This window comes from Pleurodeles waltl, chromosome 2_1, assembly GCF_031143425.1.
Source record: "Pleurodeles waltl isolate 20211129_DDA chromosome 2_1, aPleWal1.hap1.20221129, whole genome shotgun sequence".
Taxonomy (NCBI): domain Eukaryota; kingdom Metazoa; phylum Chordata; class Amphibia; order Caudata; family Salamandridae; genus Pleurodeles; species Pleurodeles waltl.
The window spans coordinates 769958163-769979195 of NC_090438.1; the positions used below are offsets into that span (position 1 = coordinate 769958163).

General features: G+C 44.5%; 1 protein-coding gene across 1 annotated transcript in view; it reads left to right on the forward strand.

Annotated features, from left to right (window-relative positions):
• The window catches only part of LOC138260237 (serpin B10-like), a 328540-nt gene that overhangs the window by 270698 nt on the left and 36809 nt on the right, over positions 1-21033 (forward strand). The gene's annotated exons all lie outside the window — the stretch shown is intronic.

Consider the following 21033-nt stretch of genomic DNA (forward strand, 5'->3'; position numbering starts at 1 on the left):
TTCTCGTATCTCTCCTTGTGTTATTTGGGTGCTTAGTTTCTCTCTAGCCTCTTCGTGGAGTGTTGGAAGCTTAATATTAGCTAGAAAGGCATTAATTTCTGCCCACTCCATTACTGGTGGGGCGGAGTATAGGGCTGTATAATAGTCTCGGAATGCAGTGTTGATTTCTAGTTGTGTGGTTATGTTTCCTTGGTGTGGGGTGTTGATATGTATTATAGGAGTGGGGGGTGGTTCTTTTCTTATCAGACGTGCCAGGAGTGCACGCGCCTTGTCTCACTCGCTGTGCGCTCGTTCCCTATATTTAGCGTAGTCGAACTTTCTCAATTTCTCAAGAAGTTGTGTGTGTTTGGTTCTTGCTTCTCTAAGTATTGGGCTTTGAGGGGCTGTGATATTGATTCCTTTTCAAATATTCCCATCCAATTCTCTACCTGTTGCAGTTCCCGCGCCAGTGTTTTTCGCACTCCCGATATATTACTCATTAGTGTACCTCTTATCACCACTTTGAACGCTTCCCACTCCATCAGAGGGGAAGACGCCGACCCTGTATTGTTTTTAAAAAAGGTGGTGATCGTCTGGCTCACTTCTTCCCTCAGAGGGGTGTCCTCTAGTACTGATGGCTGTAATCGCCACGTAGGGATAGGCGTAGACGATCGTCCCCATAATATGGTTAATTCTAAGGGGTTATGGTCAGAGAGTGTCTTCCGCAAGTATGTAGTCTTAGTCACTTGTGTCTGTAGCAATGTTGTGCATACCATGCGATCTCTAGCCTTATGTGTACTTTATGTGGATGGGAGTAAAATGAGTATTCTCTCATACCAGCATTTTTTGGCCACCATATATCTGTGAGTGACCAGCCCTGTAGCCAAGTTTTTAGCGCTTTAGCTTGTTTTTGGATGTTCGTCCCGGACGGTGGTGGAGTGGTGCGATCCAAGCCAGTATCAAGTATTGCATTAAAATCTTCCCCCAATAACCACGGGATATGTGCCCATTGTAGCAGTGTCTTCGATAGTCTCTCCAGAAATGCATCCTGTCTGATGTTAGGGGCGTAAATGGCACCTATTACTATGGGTTTCCCGTCTAGGTTGCCTTTAATTAGAGTGTATCTGCCCTCCACGTACTCCGGCCCTAATCTACACAGCTGCCCCTCGTGCGAACAATGAGTATGATGTGTGTAAAAATTGTCCACTCCATTTTTTACGGAGTTTTGACACTTCTTGGGTGGTAAGATGAGTCTCCTGTAAATAAGCAATGTGTATTTTTCGGCGGTTTAATTGGGCCAATATTCTATGTCTTTTTTGTATGGCTCCCATTCCCCTTACATTCCAAGTGACAATGTTGTATTCACGTTCTGTAGCCATTCTGGGGTGTTAACCTCTCTATCCCTCCCATGACTCTCCATGTCTGGTATCCCCTTTGTATTAGCATATTTGTGGTATTTGTAGATGACAACTGTGTAACAGTAAACAATACTAAATCTTAATCGAAATACCGGGCAGAGCATGAACCAGCTCTGCCAAACTTTTCTGCAATACATAACTATTATATTATAACAAAAGCATACGAATAGTAAGGAGCCTACGCAATGGGGCAATACAAGATATGGAGTCTATGGTTCTTGCCCGTAAACAGCGGGTTCTTTTGCGAATTATGAAGACCACAGAGCTCTACCGCCCGAGCCCGCCATTTAGAAGAAGGCCTCAAGGCCCCATGGAATATGGGTATATGGGTATAACACAGTTTCTAGCACTAAGGGGAGTGTTCAACACAGGTCTCGTGCTGTTTGTGGGGTGATTGCAGGAAATAGCGTCAGGCTCCCTTCTGAGTCCGATGCCGCGGTGCTGTGCATCAATGAGGCCACACCACATTGGGAGGAGTTTGTCGCCTGTAGGGAATATGCTGATTGTATTGCATCGTTTTGGCCTTCCAGAGCTTGTTGGAGTGTCGGGCCAGCTTTTTTCCTCTGTGTTTGCGATAGGTTTTGCTTGTCTTTGCGGGGATTGGTGATATTGTCTTGTGGGGGGGGCATCACTTGGTTCTCTAGTTTTTGACTGTGGAAAGGTCTCATCAAGCCAGGCACACACCAGATCCGGCGTCTCAAAAAAGAGAGCATTTTGGTTATATGAGATTCGCATTCTAGCCGGGAATAGGAGGGCGTATGTTATCCCTTCCGCTCTGAGTCTTTGTTTTACTCCCTGGAAAGATGTTCTGCGTTTCTGAACTATCATAGTGTAGTCTGGGTATAAGGAAATTCGGGCATTGTCCACTATAATGGGATCTAGTTCTCTTGCTGTTTGTAGTATGGTGTCTCTGTCTCTGTAGTTTAGTATCTGTGCTATTGAGGGACGTGCTGGTGCTCCCTGCGGGGGTCTCCTGTCTGGGAAACGGTGTGCTCTCTCCACCACAAAGTGGACTGGTAGACAATCCTCGATGATTGATTTTAGCCATTCTTCCACGTATTGTGTTGGGTTTTTCCCTTCTTTTCCTTCCGGGATTCCTAGTATGCGGATATTATTGCGTCTTGACCACCCTTCTGCATCTTCGGCTCTTTCTTGCAGAGCCGCAACTTAGTGTGGAAGTAGTTCAATGGCGGTTTTATTTTCGTTATGGGTCGGAAATATTTCTGCGATATTAGATTCTGTTTTCTGTATTCTGTCAGATAGTTTGTTTTTATCTTAGGATACTCAATTCTGCTGTGATAGAGCCTAGCCTGTGCTCTATTGCATGTCGAGAGTCTTTGATTTCTTGCAGTATGAGATCAAGTTTTTCTGCGGGATTTTTTGCTGCATTTCCAGTGTTGGGCCGTTAGGGCCAGAAGCTTCTCCATTCTCGTATTGTTTGCCTTTGGTGCGTCCCATGTTTGGTTGTGCAGTTTGCATTACTGTAGAAAAGTACCATCTTGCCTGGCATGTTACCCCCATATTTCACTGCATATATGTTGTTTTAGTTGTATGTGTCACTGGGACCCTGCCAGCTAGGGCCCCAGTGCTCATAAGTGTGCCCTGTATGTGTTACCTGTGTTATGACTAACTGTCTCACTGAGGCTCTGCTAATCAGAACCTCAGTGGTTATGCTCTCTCATTTCTTTCCAAATTGTCACTAACAGGCTAGTGACCAATTTCACCAATTTACATTGGCATACTGGAACACCCTTATAATTCCCTAGTATATGGTACTGAGGTACCCAGGGTATTGGGGTTCCAGGAGATCCCTATGGGCTGCAGCATTTCTTTTACCACCCATAGAGAGCTCTGACAATTCTTACCCAGACCTGCCACTGCAGCCTGAGTGAAATAACGTCCACGTTATTTCACAGCCATTTACCACTGCACTTCGGTAGCTTATAAGTCACCTATATGTCTAACCTTTACCTGGTAAAGGTTGGGTGCTAAGTTACTTAGTGTGTGGGCACCCTGGCACTAGCCAAGGTGCCCCACATTGTTCAGGGCAAATTCCCCGGACTTTGTGAGTGCGGGGACACCATTACATGGGTGCACTACACATAGGTCACTACCTATGTGTAGCTTCACAATGGTAACTCCGAATATGGCCATGTAACATGTCTATGATCACGGAATTGCCCCCTCTATGCCATCCTGGCATTATTGGCACAATCCCATGATCCCACGGGTGTCTAGCACAGACCCGGGTACTGCCAAACTGCCTTTTTCAGGGGTTTCACTGCAGCTGCTGCCAACCCCTCAGACAGGTTTCTGCCCTCCTGGGGTCCAGCCAGTCTTGGCCCAGGAAGGCAGAACAAAGGACTTCCTCAGAGAGAGGGTGGTACACCCTCTCCCTTTGGAAAAAGGTGTTAAGGCAGGGGAGGAGTAGCCTCCCCCAGCCTCTGGAAATGCTTTCATGGGCACAGATGGTGCCCATTTCTGCATAAGCCAGTCTACACCGGTTCAGGGACCCCTCAGCCCTGCTCTGGCGCGAAACTGGACAAAGAAAAGGGGAGTGACCACTCCCCTGACCTGCACCTCCCCTGGGAGGTGCCCAGAGCTCCTCCAGTGTGCTCCAGACCTCTGCCATCTTGGAAACAGAGGTGCTGCTGGCACACTGGACTGCTCTGAGTGGCCAGGGCCAGCAGGTGATGTCAGAGACTCCTTCTGATAGGCTCCTTCAGGTGTTAGTAGCCTATCCTCTCTCCTAAGTAGCCAAACCCTCTTTTCTGGCTATTTAGGGTCTCTGCTTTGGGGAATTCCTTAGATAACGAATGCAAGAGCTCATCAGAGTTCCTCTGCATCTCTCTCTTCACCTTCTGCCAAGGAATCGACTGCTGACCGCGCTGGAAGCCTGCAAAACTGCAACAAAGTAGCAAAGTCGACTACTGCGACACTGTAGCGCTGATCCTGCCGCCTTCTCAACTGTTTTCCTGGTGGTGCATGCTGTGGGGGTAGTCTGCCTCCTCTCTGCACTAGAAGCTCCGAAGAAATCTCCCGTGGGTCGACGGAATCTTACCCCTGCAACGGCAGGCACCAAAGAACTGCATCACTGGTCCTCTGGGTCCCCTCTCAGCACGACGAGCGAGGTCCCTTGAATTCAGCAACTCTGTCCAAGTGACTCCCACAGTCCAGTGACTCTTCAGTCCAAGTTTGGTGTAGGTAAGTCCTTGCCTCCCCACGCCAGACTGCATTGCTGGGAACCGCATCTTTTGCAGCTACTCCGGTTCTTGTGCACTTTTCCAGGATTTCCTTCGTGCACAGCCAAGCCTGGGTCCACGGCACTCTAACCTGCATTGCACGACCTCCTGAGTTGTCATCCGGCGGAGTGGGACTCTCTTGTGCAACTTCGGGTGAGCACCGTTTCACTCCACTTCAGAGTGCCTGTTCCGGCACTTCTGCAGGTGCTGCCTGCTTCTGAGAGGGCTTCTTGTCTTGCTGGACACCCCCTCTGTCCCCTCATGCAATTGGCAACATCCTGGTCCCACCTGGGCCACAGCAGCATCCAAAAAACCCTAACCGTAAGCTTTGCAGCTAGCAAGGCTTGTTTGCGGTCTTTTGGTGGGAAAATACTTCTGTACGACTCTTCACGACGTGGGACATCCATCCTCCAAAGGGGAAGTTTTTAGCCCTTGTTGTTCCTGCAGAATCCTCAGCTTCTACCTTCCAGTAGCAGCTTCTTTGCACCCACAGCTGGCATTTCCAGGGCATCTGCCCACTCTCGACTTGATCGTGACTTTTGGACTTGGTCCCCTTGTTCCACAGGTACTCTAGTCTGGAAATCCATCGTTGTTGCATTGCTGGTGTTGGTCTTTCCTGCAGAATTCCCTTATCACGACTTCTGTGCTCTTTGGGGAACTTCAGTGCACTTTGCACTCACTTTTCAGGGTCTTGGGGTGGGCTATTTTTCTAACCCTCACTGTTTTCTTACAGTCCCAGCGACCCTCTACAAGGTCACATAGGTTTGGGGTCCATTCGTGGTTCGCATTCCACTTTTGGAGTATATGGTTTGTGTTGCCCCTATCCCTATGTGCCCCCATTGCATCCTATTGTAACTATACATTGTTTGCACTGTTTTCTATTGCTATTACTGCATATTTTGGTATTGTGTACATATATCTTGTGTATATTTGCTATCCTCATACTGAGGGTACTCACTGAGATACTTTTGGCATATTGTCATAAAAATAAAGTACCTTTATTTTTAGTATATCTGTGTATTGTGTTTTCTTATGATATTGTGCAAGTGACACTAGTGGTACTGTAGGAGCTTCGCTCGTCTCCTAGTTCAGCCTAAGCTGCTCTGCTAAGCTACCTTTTCTATCAGCCTAAGCTGATAGACACCCCTATACACTAATAAGGGATACCTGGGCCTGGTGCAAGGTGTAAGTACCCCTTGGTACTCACTACAAGCCAGTCCAGCCTCCTACAGTTACCTTCCAGTGAGTCTGAGCGCCGGTGTGCACTATGGACCTAGCAAATGGTGTATGTTAAATTTATGGTCAGGCTTTGTGATTGTCAGTGGGGGTTAAGTGATTACTCTGTGCTTTACATGTCTACGGCCAGGCAGCGGCAGGTAGTCGGTCGAGGCCCCGGCGCACCACAGAGTCAACGAACTGCTTACAATAATTATGTGTGGTTAACTCTTAAACCAGGGCTCATAAATGGTAGCATCCGTGTCCGACGCGCATTTTCTGTTGTTTCACGCTTGTTGTGCGGGAGACAGAACGTTAGATTCTACCCGGGCCTCAGCCGGTCAATATTATAAGTTCTTTTTACTCTTAGCACCCCCTTATTCCGTGCGTGCCCCAGAGGGCATATCCTTGTCCTCTCAAAAAAAAACTTTTTTTAGGGGTGTGGGGTGCTACCCAGCAAGCAGTGTCTTGTGGTCCCCACCGCCGCTGCTTCCACGATTTTAACAACTAGTTGTATGTTGACTTTTTCTCTTAAGGGCTGGGTATTTGTCACCTTCTTCTCATTGTCTCTGGGGTCTCTTTTGTTGTTTTGTTTTCTCCTCTCCCCGCCTCTACATGATGCCTCGTTTACTCAATGCTTCACTCCTCTGCGAGGGAGTCAGGAGGGAGGGGGAGAGCGGCCGGTCTCGGCACGCCGACTGTTCCCCCCCCACTCACCGATTCCGATCTCGCTCCCGGCTGTTGATTCTGACCCCCGCACCCTGCTTACCGGTGCGCGTCTTCGGCTCCTGCTGCGCCCCGTTCCCCCTCTCTTCTCACGCCGCCGGCGGCCATCAATCGCGGGCCGCGTCCATCTCTCACTTTCCCCAGCACGCCCGGGGGGTCCAACCAGGCGACCGGGTTTGCTCCCCAGGTGCCTCATCAGTTCCTCCTCTCAGTTGTTGCGTGCATTGTTGTAGAAATATCCCGGTTGATATTGCATTTGATTGCTTGGCGGGCTCGGGTCGGGAGCTCCACGATCAAGCGGCCACCATCTTGGGCGGTTAGCCACGCCCCAACATCAGAGACTGCATAACATCGAGGCAGGGGTTGAGTCTCTGTATTTTGTTGGGCGTGAATATTTTTAAGTAGAGTTGAGTATCATCTGGCTATTATTGGATCTTGATGTTCCTGTCTGCAAGAATGGATTTCAAGGTTTCCATGTAGAGGTTAAAGGTGGTGGGAGAGAGAACGGAGCCTTTGGGCACACTGCAGGAGATGGGAGTGGCCATGCTCTTGTAGAACTAATTTGCATGCGCTGGGGCCAAAGAGTAAGGTAGAATGCAAAACCTTTCAAGATCCTGCTTGAAAATCTCATGCATGTTTTCAGGGCATTGGTCAGAGCTGGATAGTCAGTTTATTGAAGGTTGCTAAGAGGTCAAGAAGGACCACGAAGCATAGGTATTTCCTATCGCTGAGGAGGACGCATCTACTCCTAAAATTTGGCTGTTACAGAGCTGGAGGATGGTGTGAAGACTGATTGGTAGTCCAGTAGAAGATTATTCTTCTACAGATAAAGAAATAATCTTTTAAACAGCTCACTTGAAGCCCCTATGCAGCATCCGTAATGTACATCCTGCCATTAAGGGCCTAATTTTCACAATCTTTTTTAACTTTAGCTACTTTGTAGCTTGTGAAGCTGACAAAAGGCCCATTTTATATCCTGATGGGTGGCCTATCATTCCTACAAGACATCGGAGTAAATTACTTTGTTGTCCAGGTAGAGGAACTGCCAGGCAAATTGATAAATGACCGCCAGGCTGGTGGCCATTTATAAAGCATTGCCATGAACCACTGTCACTGCAGTTCCTGTCAATGCATTTTGCTTTTTGGTACAGGGCTCCTTCAGCATTGCAGAGCCCTGCATCAAACAGTTCTGTTATTCTATTTCCCCCAAAAAATGGGTTTTCTTTTTGAAGCAAAAAACACAATGCACACCTCACCCTGGGGGTACTTATCCATGGCTAGGAGAGCGTTTAACAGTATTCACTGCCCATTACCGCCAAGGTTTTCCTGGAAGTGATGAGCAGTGAAAACTGACCTCTAATTCTGCCCATCTAAATCAGGGGGGTGGAAATACAGGCCTGTCCCAGTGGCCCTTACTACTTAAGGCTGTTGGAGGAGTTTAATCACGGAGGAGATGGAGTAGTCTCCCCATGATTAAATCTGCATTTAAATCAGGGAGACAGACCATTATCTTGGCAGTAACACTCTCCTTTGAAAAGGACTATGCTTTTCATCAAGATATATTTTGGGCCTAAAGTTTTTTGAAAAAAATTGAAAAGCTATGTCTTGTTAAACTGTGCGAATTTGGGCATGAAAATGCCCTCTTTATTAGTGTGGACTGGGATGAGGAATGGGTCTCATTACTACCATATTTCCTTCCTTGCCACTCCTTTTGCCTCTGTATCCCACCATTACTATACTTCCATTCCAGTCCTGATGAACTGGGCTTGCATTGTGGAGGTATGAAGGAATTGTTATTTTGGGCACACTCACAGAGGGCAGAATATTAGGTAGAGGGACTTTTGTGTGTAGATTGTGGTCTGCCCATCTTGTGAAGTACACTAGTGTCATGATAAACAATTGCAAGGGTAAGGAAGGCAGAATTGTGGTGGCAAAGTTTAAGGGCCTATTCCAGTTTGTCAGCTGGGTATTCTATCACAAATATGAACAGATATCATGTCCGCCTTATTACAAGTGAAAGCATGTTTAATTATGGGGATTGGATATCCATCACATTTGTGATGAAGTACCAATCTACCAAACTCTAAATTAGGTCCTAGAAAACGTATTTATAGTTGGGCAGTGGCAGAAAATTATCCCGTTTGTCGGGAGCAGGGAAGTGCTAAATCTTCCATTGAAGAATTCTTCACCTATGAATGTTAGGAAATGGGTTTTTATATGGTGTGCTTGTGCAACCTCATTGTGTTATAAAGGTAGACATCCAAAGTGGGTCCATTCAGGTTAGTTTGAAAACCTTAGCTCAACCCTGGGTAGCTGTAGCTTTGACCAGTCAGGTTTTACCAAGGGGACAAGTGTAAAGCATTAACTAGGACTAAACAGTTGAAAAAGAAGAAAACACAACACAATAAAAATCTGACACCACTATATAAAATTAGATTGTATTTTTATCTTTAAACGGACACCTCAATGAGAAGAATCCACTGGGTTACGGAGATCTGAATTTTTAAAGGAACAATAAATCACAGTTTTTCACTTAGAGCAATAATTCATTGTAATTGACCTTAATAGTGGTAAAATATTTAAACAAGCATTTGCAATGCAGTGGGTCTCGCATTTGCTCAAGTTAGAGCTATAGGCGTTGAAAATTCCTAACTGGACTTTTCTTGCTACATAAATTGAAAATGAAAACTAAAACAGTTGACATAAGTGAGCTGATTCAAAGCACCATGGCCGCTATGAGCATGAGCGTGAAGGAGAGACACAAAAAGAAAAAGAAGTTCTCTCACAGTCAAACGTATTGGCAGTTGTGCAATTATCCATGTTACAGGGGCAGTCTGCAAAGCGGTAACAAAACCGCCCCAAGGAGGGACAAACGTAAAGCATTTACCAATGACGATAAAGGATTGCTTGAAAGGCAAGTCCACGATGAGTTAAAGTGATGGGCGTGAGGTGGGCGTGGTTAAAGCCCACAATACTTACAACAGGTCAAAGCGCCTGCGCGCTCGACCTAAAACGTTTTCACGAAAGGAAAGCATCAATCCAGTTTTTCACCATAAGCACCGGAGCCCTCCTTTGCTTCTGCAACCTGCTATATTGCGCACACTCTTCATCCAGTATGCAGCTATGTAACGTAGGCCCTAAGGACAATACACCCTGCTGAACATTCCTCTCGTCACTGTCCACTCTATTCCAGCCTTCTCTTTCGCATGGACGTCATTTAGGGGTCGCAAATGCGATCTCTGGCTTGCCTTTTGCTACCCCTGGCCTTGCCTTTATGACGTCTAACCTCAAAGGTGGAAAATTCTGCCCCAGGAACACAGAGGCAGTTTGAACATCATTTAAGGATCTACTCACTTTGTTTTCTGTTATTTATTATTACATTAATAGTGAATAATAGGATATTATTCACTATTGTTATTCACTATTAGTGTAATGAAAGTGGATTGCATTTAGCTGGAATATGCCCTGCCATGGCAGCAGGGTTGAGTAAAAAAATGCTTTTAAATGTATGTTGTGTGCATGCTTGCGGGTGAGAGTGTGTTTATATGAGAATGTAAGTGTTAATGTGTGTATGTGGGTATAAGTGAAAGTGGATGTCAAAGGGCGTGTGATGTCACTTCCGCTGCCCCTGCCATTTCAGTGAATTGAAGTCCATGCTCCTCCCATCCCTGAGCTGGAGTTGAAACTTATTTAATTGCTCACATTGCTCGGGCCCCGGCTGTGCTGTGCTAACCCTTGCACTACAAGTCACATATTTTCCTGTGTGGTGTTGTATTAATTATCCTGGATTACATCTATCATTACGAGTGAACTGGAGGAGGTTGCGATATTTACTACAGTTGCTTAAATCTGACCCAGAAGGGGTTGGAATTTATCTGCTGCGATGAATAACTTTTACAAGTTTTTGGGGAAGCAACCTTTGGGTTTTGGGGCTTACCACACCACCCCATTGCAACTCCTTTGCATAGATTACAGTGGAGTTGGAACTCCACAACGGGTACATTTTTGCTGCAAAACAGCTTTTGCGCGGGAAGGATGAGTGCCCCTGCTGTCAATACTTTGGAGATCTGCCATTTGTTGCACGAGCACAAGCGCTCTCATCCCTCTCAAAGAGTTGTAAGCAAGACCTCTGAGATATTAAAAGTAAGATAAACAACGGGTGCAAGAAGAAAGTAAAGGAAAGACAATTTCATCACCTTGTAAATAGAAGGTTATGGAAATTGATATAAAACGTCATGTGTAAATGATGTATACAAAAAATGAAAGTGCATATCAAGAGACCTGACAGACACAATGAAGTAACAGGAAAAAAAAGAATGGGTGACGGTAGAGCCCATGTAAGACTGCATGGCAGAAAAGGTCATTGAATGGTGCACCCGAATGATCAGGGCCCCATCCCGCCATCAGGTTCCAGGGAAATAATCGGATTGTCGCTTAGGAAGTTGGTTTGCTTTGAGTGTAAACTTTTTGTTTCACAACTATCTGGACAAACCAAAGCACTTTGGCATGCTCCCTGGAATTCACACTCAAATTTCCTTTAAGAATATAATCCGGTGACTCGTGATAACTCCTATCACAAAACGAGTTAGAGCTATTAGCGTTGTAAAGAAAAAATAAACGTAGCGCATTCGCACTATGTAAACTCCAGCTCGATCGCGCTGTGTGGAAAATAAACAGATAAAGTAGTACAGAATCAATGATTAAAACATCGAGCCTCGTATGTTTTTAGTAGTTTACCGGTGCTGTGTAGGTGGGCTAAACACTGGAAAAGGCATGACGTATGCATGCCTTTCACAAATCAAAGCAAGTGGAGTTTAATAGGCAAGCCCACGAACCAATGTAAGTGACTGATGTGACATGGGAGTGGTTTGAAGCCCAAAGAGAAATTACAGAATGGGACGAAGCGCTTTGTGGTCACCCATAAAAATTTATAAAATTGTAAACAACTATTTCAGCACTCTTGCGGTGACCACCACCAGCAGGGAGGCAGTCAAAGGGACTAATAATGTCGAGTTGAACAGTTACCTCACAATAAAGGCAGTCTTCACTCCATTTCCAGGATCTATGGATGAACCTCCTTAGACTTTAATGGAGTGTTCCTGATACAAATAATACAGGATGCTGAGGTTGCACACAGATGCTGAGGATGCTGAGCCAGTGATGGGGGATTTCCTGAGGTCACTGCTCAGTCACTAACATGGTGGGGTGGCTTTGGCCACAGGGGCTATTGTCCCTCATAGTCCGGATGAAGGCCAGACAAAAACCACTTGCTACTGGTCTCCAGTAACAGCAAAACCAGCTGTTCCCTTTAACTGGCAATAACGTCCTTGCTGGGCAACCAAACTGCACTCTGACAACTCTCCCAGGTTCAGCAGAATCGGATGCAACTTTTGAGGGTTGAGATTCAGTCTCCCAGGTTGCACTTCGATGATCAGTGGTGGGCAGGGGTTCTTGGCTACCAATTTGCTAAGGCAGACTTCTTCAGCTTTTGTGGTCCTATATCCATAATAGGAATTCAGCCAACTGACTCTTAGGGTGACTTCTTCTTTCTGGGGCTCGGTGTGACTTTTCCCTGAGCAAGACACCACACGCACAGTGCTCTCTTTGGTAGCCCGGAAGCAGCAGGTGCAGTCCAGCATTTGGGCAGCCTCTCTTTGCTGGTTCCAGGGATCAACTAGCATTCCTTCTTCAATCCTCTCACTAGTACAGATGTGATCTGAAGTATGAGTGCTTGGGGTGCCACATTTATATCTTGTTCGCACCCTCAGGGATTCGACAACTACTAGTCAATGGGCTACCAGGTTTCCTCCCTCCCAATGATGACTTCCTATGAAGTGCGGCAACTGGCTAGCCCAGAATGCACCATTCTGCCCACCCCAACATGACAGAACCCTTCACTTGGCATGTGAAGTTCTCTGACCCATCCAGAGGTGTGGCTACCTGGGGGTAACGCCAACAGGAAAACTGGATTGGTAGTGGTTTCCCCCTCTCTGCCTTAAATGGCAACTGTCTCCAAAAGCAAAAGAGCAACCCCTATCCAGTGTGTCCACTGTTTGCCCTTCATAGGCAGGTTCCCCTTTATAGTTCACCTTTTGAGCTCACACCATGTTTTGTTTGGCCATCGTGCCAGGAAGAAGGACACACCTCTTGTGTCACTTCCTGAGAGTTGTCCACACCTCCCTACAGGAGGGTTGAAGGATATCTCAGGACCATCAACAGTCACTAGAAAATCTTGAGCAACACTGTGGCAACTTTCTATAGTTGCCATTTTTACAAACATTACATTAAGTTCATCTTAAGCTTCAGGCCAGGTTTAATGGAACAATTCTTTTGATACCTTTAGCAGTCCTATTCAGAAGCTGGCACTGCTGGTTTGTCAGCGCATAACTCTGCACTCACCTATGGGGCTACTAGCCTTTTTACAGTAAAAGTGACAATGTGAAGTTTTTAATGTCAGGGCATGTAAAAACACATTCTACTTTTTAATATACAGCACTTTGTCTTAGGGCTCGTAAGGCCTACCTCAGAGGTGACATTAAAAAGGATTGTTTGGGCTTTGCCATTACTTTAAATGGCAAACTCTAGTTAGCAGTTTAAACTTGCTCTACCAGTCTGCAGTGGCAGGCTGGGAGCCATGCTTTACTTTGTCACACTAGAGGTGGCTCAATAAGTGGTGCAGCCATGAGGGACACTTTAAATTACACTCCCTGGGAACTCCTGGAATTATACAATAGGGGGCATATTTACGAAAGGCTTGTGCCACCATTGCGGCAAAAGTTTTGATGCAGGCGTCACAATCACTACTCCATATCTGTGAGATGATGCAGTTGCCCAAATGTTTTTTTTTTAAGGTTTGTGTCATGCTGAAGCTGTGCCTGAGTCAGCTGCACAGCACAAATGTTAAAATATACTAGGTAGGTGTTCCCCCGTAAAAACGCATTTGTAACACTTGGTTTAATTGAGATTGACAATGTGTGATTCATCTTTGGATGTGTTGTGTTAAGCCTGGAATGCTCCAAAAACCCTATGCATCGGTAACCCAGGCATAGGAAATGACACAGTGGCTCGGGTGTAGGAAAGTGACCAGATGAAGTCACTTAACATATTATAATCATCAGTTATATCTCATCCCCTCAACTTGTAGTAGGCCAACACTTGTAGCAATCTGTTTTTAGTACCCTGTGAGCAACATAGGGCCATGTCACCTTATGTATTTGCAACCTCTGCAGCATTGCAATATGATGCCACATACCCACATTGGTATGGCTCCCACGTCTACCCAAGCCTACTATCAACCACACAAGGGAGGTATGCATAAGGTGGGTGACATATGTACCATTACATTACATCACCTACTTGTATACGCTCACAATAATGTGTCACTCAGTATGTAACACCTACTTAGGTACTTTGTTACACATAAAAAGACCATTTCCTACTAAGGTGTATTGTTACACAAAATCGACTATGGCTACTATAATGTTACACATAGGTACACTGTTGACTTGCTAGACTTGTACATTAGTTCCCGCACATTAGGCTAGCTGCGTCATTCTGGACCCACACATACCTCTATTGTGGGGTGCATTGCTGAAATTGAGCTTGTTGAAAGCCCTAATTCAGACATGCATCACTTTGGGGGCATATGTGCTGTGCCATTCTTCCCACAGATCGTCAGAATTTCTGCACCTTAGCATCTTGCGACATGGTGTGCCATACCATAAATATAGCGCATCCATGCCGCTATTTTCTGTTGTAGTGCAGCACAACATTTTCTGATGCATTGCTGCTTTGCAGCAGTGATGCATCAGTTTTCATAAATATGCCCCTAGGAACTTATAAGTAAGTTGACCTATACTAATTGAGTATAATAATAAGGGCCAGAGCATAGGCACTGAGGCCTATTCAGCAGGGCCCAGAGCGCTTCAAAGTCATCACACCAATACATAATCTTCAAAAAGTGGGCCAATAAGAGGTTGGGGTAAACCTGCAAAAAGCCATTCCCTCACAAATGTCAAATGCTCAAGGAGAATTACCTTCACTAGAGGGATTATGTTGGCCGAGTTATGTCCATCAGCAAATTCTCCACTGGAGAAGGATCCTCAAGCAGACGATTTATCATGTTATTTACAAATCGGAGCATTTGGCATTGCCACACGGCTCTAAATAAGACTCGAACAATGAGTTTACTGGATGCACCTAATCAGAATCATTGCGACTATTAGTTGTACGTATTCATACGGACTGATGTGCTTTATTGCTACCACATGACACATCCAGAGTTAATATTTACATGCAATGCTATGGCATAATGTTGTAGCTTTCCTATATGGTGTCTTTTTAGAAGTTTGTTTTTTAATAAGCATTTTTGAGGTGTGGTTGAAAAAATGTATATTTCTGATTTCCATTCTCACTTGAGCCCACTTCAACTGAACATTGCCTTTGTATTCCCCAAGCCAAAATAAAGAATCTTGTGCCTGAGGGAGCTCTTAGGCTGATAAATTCGGTGTGGACATACTGAAGAAAAAGAGCTTAAAATGAGCAAAGTAAGTAAAAACAATGTGCAATCAGTTGATTCTTGGTTTGCATTTGTTGAACATATTTGAAAAGTGCATGCTTTTTAAGAAACCATTCTCAAAGTTACAATGCCTTAATACATTTAGGTTATAGCACCATTCTGGCCTTTTTCTTGGGACCACTGAAGTGCTAATGTTAGACCTTTCAGACTGCACACTTTATTTCTGCTAACCAGTGTTAAAGCACTTGTGCTCGCTCTATTGAACATGGTGAAATTGGCACACACCCTATTGTCACCCTATTGTCACACTTAACTTACCTGTAAGTCCCTTATACAGTGTTACTACATGAACCCAGACCCTGTAAATTAAGTGCTACTACTAGGCCTGCATCACTGATTGTGCCACCTACTTAAGTAACCCTTTAAACATGCCTCTGGCCTGTCATTGCAGCTTATGTGTGTAGTTTTAAACTGCCATTTTGACATGAAATAAACATTTTGTTAGTCCTTTTTAATACATATGAGCCACCCCTAGGATAAGCCCTGCACAGCCCACAGGGCAAGGTGCAATGTATTTAAAATGTTGGACATGTACCTTTAACTTTTAAATGTCCTGGTAGTGAAAAACTCCTAAATTCCTTTTCACTATTGCAAGGTCTACCTCTCCCATAGGATAATGTTTAGAAACCTTATTACATTTAACAAGTTATAATTTTCAACTGGAAGCAGGAAGGAAAGTTGAGTTTGGTCTTTAAAGAATTGTAATTTAATACTCTCTGTATTGATAACGTCGATTTGTTTGTCATAATTCTCAATAAAGTCACTTTTATAAAGGCAGCATTTTCTTCTCCTGACTATTCGGTACCTGCAGCCTGTATCTAGGTCACATAACCAGGTGTAGCTGGCAGCTGGTCTTTGTGTTTTACTCTCAGACAGTGAGGCAACAGGGGGATAGGTGTTGGCTCCTTCTTGATTAGGAGGAGGAGCTGTCACAAAGGCTCTGCCCCAGCACACTCACAAAGGGTTTTGTACTAGTCTTGTGTGCATCCAGACAAGCTAACACCAGTACAGGGAGCCAGAAGATTCCAAACAACTCTAGAACCTTATCGTACTTCAAAGCTGGAACCAAGTAAAATATTGGATCCTCAGACCCAGCTCTCTCTTCAGTCCACCTCTGGACCTGTGGAAGACTCAGAAGGACTGCTGTGATGCTCAGCTGCATGAATGACTGCTACTCTGCTGCTCTGCTGCTCTGCTGCCCTGCTGCCCTGAGTGAAAAGGATTGGACCTGCATCTTGAACCTAGGACCACAGAGAGTCTGATGTAAGTCTTGCTTGTCCCCAGTGTACCACTTCCCTTCCGTACCCCTGGAAGTGGGCCTGAAGGTGTTCTGCCAGAAATATTGCATATCTCTAGTTCTACTAATGGATTTTTGTCAATTTGGTCTAAAAAAATATATTAAATGCTACTCTATTTTTTCCTGTTAGGAAATCGCTATTTAGGAAATGCAAAATAAGAATTTTGTACATCTGGCCCTTAATGTTACATCTGCGGATGGAATTCATCGGGAGTGGCTTTAGATCAATGGAGGTGGATTTGTGGTCATCTGGCACCACAGCAGACTGGACGGCAGAGTGTCCCTCATGTACTTTATCTTTTGTGGGAAGGTGCTTGCACTAGACGCACAGAGACAATCGATGTTCGCTTCATCCAGGACCACAAGTTGCCAGCAGCGTGCTCGTGGCCACTACAGCCTTGAAGGTTTCTCACTGGCAGTGGGCTACTATTTCTGCAGTCCAGTCTACTGGGCTGAGTGGTGAGAGGAAGGAACATATAGCTATGGAGGTTCAAAATGCCATATGGATGAAGGGCAAGATATCAAACATTTGACTTCCCTTCTTTTGCCTACTGTAGAAGGGGAGCAACATTTTCCTGATAAGCAATGTGTGGTTAGGCTTATATCCCTTTTTACCTAATGTGGTTGTCATTCCAGTTTGAGTTGCCAGAGGTTTTCATCTCTAAAGATGATGCTGAAACATTTTCCCTTGATGTCATCTCCTTCTTAACTCTAGTTCTAAAAATGATGTGTTGTGATGCTTTTGAATCCTCTATTTTTTGTCATGTTCATGGCCAACGTTTGGTGTATTTTTCCCGTATTGTTGCTGGTTTCTGCAGTTGCTTTCCTTATTGGATTCTCTTGCCTGAAAGACTTAATGCTAGAATCTTTTTTTATTCTGTCTGAGGGCAGTTTTGGTGTATACCAATGTTGCCTGCAATTGAAAAGGAGGATTAGGGTAGTAACCTGTCCTTGTTATTAGGCAGTAAAGTACCATGGGAAAGAACGCAAGATCAAAAATCTGATAATGAATAAAACAAAAGTATGATATTGAAAAATATGTACTTTTAAATATTAGGAAAACAAAAAAAATAGTATCCAAAAAGTAATCTGTGGTGCATGTCTTCTGAACAGATTGACTTTGCTCTCCCCATTGGCCTACTAGTTTCAAATGAACACTTTACATGGATCTTTGCTTTCAAAATGGATGAATGAATCTTCAGCAGTGTGTTATGAAGGCAGCACACTCAGGATTCATGGTAGAAAAGGAAGTGTTATGTGATTGGAAGGTGAGGTGATATTCATAACAATGGGTTTGGCACAACAGGACAGCCCCTGCATAACCATTCTGTTAGGATTCCCAAAATTATTATTTTTGGAGTGCAAATATGTTTATTTTTATTCAGTTTTTAAGTGTAACGCCTTCGAGTGGATATATCAGTATTATTCACCAGGTAAGTACATATACACCATTTATAGCAGAGTTTACATACCGAAACATTTTAACAATATTGTGTGAAACAATAAAATCAGGATGTGTAACAGTTGAAGCAAACAATTACAGTATTCTCTGATGTCTTGCCCAAGGAACCAGGACCCCTGCAAAAATGAAGAAATAACCCTTTTCAACCATGCAAGGAAAAAAGAAAGTAAACTTATGACCTATGATGGCTTACTATTATGGCCCTATGATGGCAGTGGAAAGCGTCTGATATGGTTTGGAGGGTGGCAGTTAAATGAAAGCAGAGTTCATTGGCTTACTCACACCAGGAGGGAGGGGTGGATGGGTGCACCTGAGTAAACGATGGGAGGTGTTTGCGGGGGAGCACTAGTTGTCAGGTTGGGTTAGTTAACGTTCACAGGTTTGGCTTCGACTGTGGACATGTAGCTCTCCCATTCTACAAGCAGAGCAGAACTCCTAGAGGTTGGACTAAAGGGATGGGGACCAAGGGGCCAAAATTGGGCCAGGGAATGGGGCTGCAAGGCTCACCTCTCCCATTTTTGGTTGGCTACGCTTTTGAGGATGGGGTACCTGGGGGTGATATTGGCCCAGGGAGGGTGGCTGCCTGCCCCCTCCCAAATTAACCACAAACAGAGCGCTGAGGGATGAGGTCCCCAAGGCCAAATTGGCTTGAGGAGTGGGGCCAGATGTTACTCTCCTGTCATTTTTAATGGCTTGACCCCAGGAGATGGGGTCCCAGGGGCCGAAATTGGCCTGGAGAGGGTGGGCTGCTTGCCCCCCTCTACATTTACTATAAGGATGGGTCCGTGGGATGGGTTCCCCATAATGGGCCCCGGGAGGTAGGATCAGCATGTAGGGGGTGCCACAGTGGCCAACCCCTCACCGTGTGAGGCATGGGGTTGGGTGCCTGCATGGGATTGGCTGCAGGGCCTGGCATGTGGCTAAGCCCTGAGGCCAACCCTCCATCGCACACGGCGAAAGGCCGTGTGTGGTGCAGGGTTGAGTGCCTTTGAGGTTTGACAGCAGGGCCTGGCCTGTGGCGAGGCCCTGGGGCCAGACTCCCTGCTGTGCACTGTCAAAGGCAGGGGTTAGATTTACATAAAGGTAATCAAATATTTCTTAACGTTTAAAAATCCTAGAAATTCACTGAAAAAAACAAAGGGTACAGGGATGTTATAGTTAGGAAAGAGAATTACAAAAACCCTAGTAATTTACTAAAAAAAACAAAGGTTACAGGGACGTTATAGTTAGATTCAGATTTTACATGCACAAAACCATAGAAAGTCAGCAGTCATATTTATCTCAAGAAAGTATTACTTGTGCCCAAAGGTAACTATAACTTGTGCCCTCGCAGTGCACTGCTAATTACCTCACATGTTCATCACTGATGACATCTTCTATGAAATAATTAATATCACTGCAATGTGCGCCGGAAACATATTGCTGAGAAAACAGTGCATGGAAGGGGCGTGAGTTAGAGTTACTTTAGGGCACGAGTAATGGAGTAAATGGAGTATCTTCTGCTGTTCACAAAATAGAGGAAATGCCTGCTGTTGCCAAGGTAAAGGCACTTGTTATTGTGGTGGAAGGTTAACAGGCTCTTAGCTAATGAAAAGCTCAGAATCCTCTTTAAAATGTAAAAAATGCTTAAACTTTCTGGGCGTGCAGATATTTCTTTCTATTGTTATTATTATGAATACAGCTCACAGAATTCAGTTACGACCGAGGAAGCAAAGACTGGGTGCACTTCTTGTGGCCGATCTGGGATACACTGACAGCAGTACATCCTTTACATCAGTATTTCCTAAAGATTTTTGGTGGTTCGTGAAAGACCAAACAATAAATAAAGATGGCTTTAAATTCTGTATTTATCTTGTCACATTTGCTGCGCTTCAAAGACAGAGATCAAATGACAGGCAATTTCTTCTGACAAATTGCTGCTAATTCTTTTATATGGAGATTGGTGTTCATAAAATCGCTTTGCAATCAGAGAAAGAAAAGCAAAGTGGACTATGTATACATTTTGCTGGAGTTCAGGGAGTGTGAAAGGAAAGGCTGTAAGATGTTTTGTAACACAACAAAATGTAAATAGCTATAAGTGAAATGGATACTTTCAGCAGTTGGGAAACCAAAAATGAGGCACATTATTTGTATTTGTATGAGGGAAACAAGGATTTTAATAGAATCAAAACAAAATCGAGACACTCTGCTTGGTGATACACAAATTATAAATATTAAATTAAACCCAATGTCTACGTTACCATTGGTGTGCAATATAGTTTTATCAGTAAAACTTAATGTTCATTCAACTTTAGTGTCCATTTCAATATGCTGTCTGTTAGTGTGCTACCACACAATACTTTAGTTACACAAAAAAATGGCCCACCTTCTGTCAATGAAAGCTAGGTGGGTTTCGAACGTTTGTCACTTTATAAATTGAACCCCGATTATAAAAGGTCTGGGAAGCACTGCTTCACACTATTGAAGCTCCGCACTCTCCTTGTACAAGGGCTCATTTGTGCCTGTGCACGTGGTAGCACGGCTGTCAGGTGGGTGGAACAAGAGCTGGTAGACGATCAGGCAGGTGTAACTGGAGCTGTTGTTTAGGTATGTACTAATTCAACCATTTATGCAGATATGTTGCATCTTGCAGAGGAAGAAGGTGTGGCTCACTTCAACAATCTGCAGCTTATATTTTAAGGTAGTGAGAGGCAGGGTAATCAGGTAGCTATACCCTGGCATACAGGGCGGTAGAGTTTCCAGGGCAACTATTGCTGACATGGCAATGCACCATCCCACGTGAGTTTGCAGACTGGCTAGCCCCTACACTTCAGTTGCAAATGGAAGGAGAAGCCTGTCTGTGATATCACTACTCTTTTGTAATATCATTCCAAGCGAGTAATTGTGTTAGTGTCTTATTACAAGTGCGTTGTAATATCAGAACATTCTCGTAATACGAAAATAACGTATGCCTATTTATAGGGAAATGTAACATTTCCACTTATTATAAAATGTATACCTTGCAATGTATAGTACCATTTCATGGAAGCTTCCAAGTGCTGTTTCCAACTTTCAGTGTTATAAGAGTGATGGAAATTGGAGCAGGAATCGTTTTCTTGACTGCAAGTTATTAAACA